Here is a 3,248-nt window from a genome sequence, read left to right as displayed (position 1 = left end):
CCTTCCTAGAAAAATAATTATAAAAGGAGGAGCCTGCATAATCTACTACTGCGGTGGTTTCTAGAGTTAGCGTAATTATAGTGCCTTTAAGTTACAAACTATAAAGTGCTTAAGTTTTATTTGTTTTTGACTTTTTATATTAACGATTTATCTTATTATTAACTATTAATTTAATTAATTAATTCATTGTGTTAGTTATTAATGCTCTAATACAATTACCATCACCTGCGTCCAAATCGTATTATGTCAAGTTAGCGGCGGGATTAGGAGGGTTGGGTTGGTAGGGGTAGGGGCAGGTGCATGGAGGGAAAAAAATTTCCAACCCCTTTCTTTCAATAAATTAAATTTTTAATTTTAATTATCTTTTTTTTTTATTTTGACCCTTTCAAACACTAAAGTTTCTAGATTGGTCCCTTGGTCAAGTTTTACAGGTTGGGTGGTCTTTTTCACATGTGGGTATCTTATTGCGTGTCGCTATTAAATTAATGGTTATTTTTATTTTTATTTTTATTAATTTGGCTGTGTGACCGGGTCAGGAAAGAAAAACAAAACTTAATTACGAAGCTACTTGGCGGGCATTTCTCGCTGTGCCTGCTGACGATGACAGGGGACACCTTTACAGTTTCATATAATGATTCCATACGCGTTAATTAAAAGAAATTAAAATGACTGATATGGCATTGGAGGTAAAAATTAGAATTGTTTTTATGTTATGTTATGTTATGTTAAGTTTTTTATTTTTTTATTTTTTTTTAATTTAAGTTTTTATAATTATCAAGTTTGGTGGGGCAATTTAGCATTTTGACATGTATAAAATATTATTTAATTTAAAAAAGTTATTTATAAATGAACTTGACGAGAATACATGCACGTGGATGATTATGTATTTTTTGAATGCCGCATGTAATATTGTTTAATAGTTAAACTTTAGCTTCCATGAAGATGTTTTAATCTTTATGGAGTCGTCTTCATTACCAAGCCGTGTTTATGACAAAAAAAAATCAGGTTTTGCGCTGTAAATGTTTTTTTTCCTTCTTTAATATTTCCTTCTCAGTTTTAGAACCTATCTTTGCACGTTTTTAAAGTAGTGCTTTAATTTTTTTTATTTAAATTTGATTCTTGTTTTTTTTTTGTTTTTAATTTTTATTTTAGCTTAAGTTTTATTTGTTTTTGACTTTTTATATTAACGATTTATCTTATTATTAACTATTAATTTAATTAATTAATTCATTGTGTTAGTTATTAATGCTCTAATACAATTACCATCACCTGCATCCAAATTATATGAGGTCAAGTTACGAGGGTTGGCAGGGGTAGGGGCATGGAAGGAAAAAGATTTCCAACCCCTTTCTTTCAATAAATTAAATTTTTAATTTTAAAAATAGAAAACTTTTAATTTTAATTATCTTTTTTTATTTTGACCGTTTCAAACACTAAAGTTTCTAGATTGGTCCCTTGGTCAAGTTTTACAGGTTGGGTGGTCTTTTTCACATGTGGGTATCTTATTGCGTGTCGCTATTAAATTAATGGTTATTTTTATTTTTATTTTTATTAATTTGGCTGTGTGACCGGGTCAGGAAAGAAAAACAAAACTTAATTACGAAGCTACTTGGCGGGCATTTCTCGCTGTGCCTGCTGACGATGACAGGGGACACCTTTACAGTTTCATATAATGATTCCATACGCGTTAATTAAAAGAAATTAAAATGACTGATATGGCATTGGAGGTAAAAATTAGAATTGTTTTTATGTTATGTTATGTTATGTTAAGTTTTTTATTTTTTTATTTTTTTTTAATTTAAGTTTTTATAATTATCAAGTTTGGTGGGGCAATTTAGCATTTTGACATGTATAAAATATTATTTAATTTAAAAAAGTTATTTATAAATGAACTTGACGAGAATACATGCACGTGGATGATTATGTATTTTTTGAATGCCGCATGTAATATTGTTTAATGGTTAAACTTTAGCTTCCATGAAGATGTTTTAATCTTTATGGAGTCGTCTTCATTACCAAGCCGTGTTTATGACAAAAAAAAATCAGGTTTTGCGCTGTAAATGTTTTTTTTCCTTCTTTAATATTTCCTTCTCAGTTTTAGAACCTATCTTTGCACGTTTTTAAAGTAGTGCTTTAATTTTTTTTATTTAAATTTGATTCTTGTTTTTTTTATTTTTTATTTTTATTTTATTATAAATAACTTATAGAATTGAAGTTTTCTTTCAATTTAATTATCATTTGGTTTTTTCACCTTTCATATTTGATCCTGATTTTTTTATTAATTTTTTTTTATTATTTTTAATTAAATTATCTTTTTAATTGCATCCCTCAATATTTTATATTATTTTTTTAATTAATTATTTTTTAATTTATTTTTTAATATTTTAATTATTATTTTAATTTATCTTTCAATATTTTAATTTATTTTATTTTATATTAGATTTAATCATTATTCTTTTGATTGTTATTTATTTTATCTTTACTTCTTTTTTTATTAAAACTTTTCTTTTCAATTTCATTTCTCGACACTTTATTAATCATGATTTTATTAATTTTCCGGATCATATATTTGAAAGATTTGACTAGATTAGTTTAGATATTTTTTTAACATTTTTTTTTATAATTGATTTTTTCTGATTCCATCTTTTTATGTAGTTATTCTAATTTCATGTGCCATATAATGGGTCTCATATGTTAACCCAACCCAATATTTTTTTAATTTGTTGTAGTTGTGCTTTTTTTATCACATCATCAAATTAATCAAGGTTTAATCTAATTTTTTGATTTCTCTTTTTATTTAAAATGTTATCATTATTTAAAATCCTTTTTTTACATTTAAAAAAATTTGATCTTGCTCACTGTATCAAGACACCAAATTAGTTCATATCTTTAATTGTATCTAGAATTTAAGGGTAATTAGTTTTAGACTTGTAAAATTGGAACCAAACCAAATTGACTAGTTTTTTAAAAATTTTAATAGTTCATTTGATTTTTTAAAAAATTTAGTTTTTTTTTATTTTTTTTAATGATTTTCTTAATTTAATTGATTTGTTGATTTTTTCCATTCACCCTTACTATAATTATATACGGTCGCAAATGGCTTATTTAGAATTTTCTCCTGTAGGCTTGCGGGTGGCAACAGTCGCGAAAGTCCTTGTTAGGATTTCAACGACCTCAAACTTTCCCTTAAACCAAAAAGTACACTCTCAAGTCCCCATTATTGATTTTCCAGCAAAAGGCATGGCTCC

This window comes from Populus euphratica, unplaced genomic scaffold (genome assembly GCF_000495115.2).
Source record: "Populus euphratica unplaced genomic scaffold, PopEup_1.0 scaffold38.1, whole genome shotgun sequence".
Lineage (NCBI taxonomy): Eukaryota > Viridiplantae > Streptophyta > Magnoliopsida > Malpighiales > Salicaceae > Populus > Populus euphratica.
The sequence above is the reverse complement of the archived record's forward strand: the minus strand, read 5'-3'. Positions refer to the sequence as shown.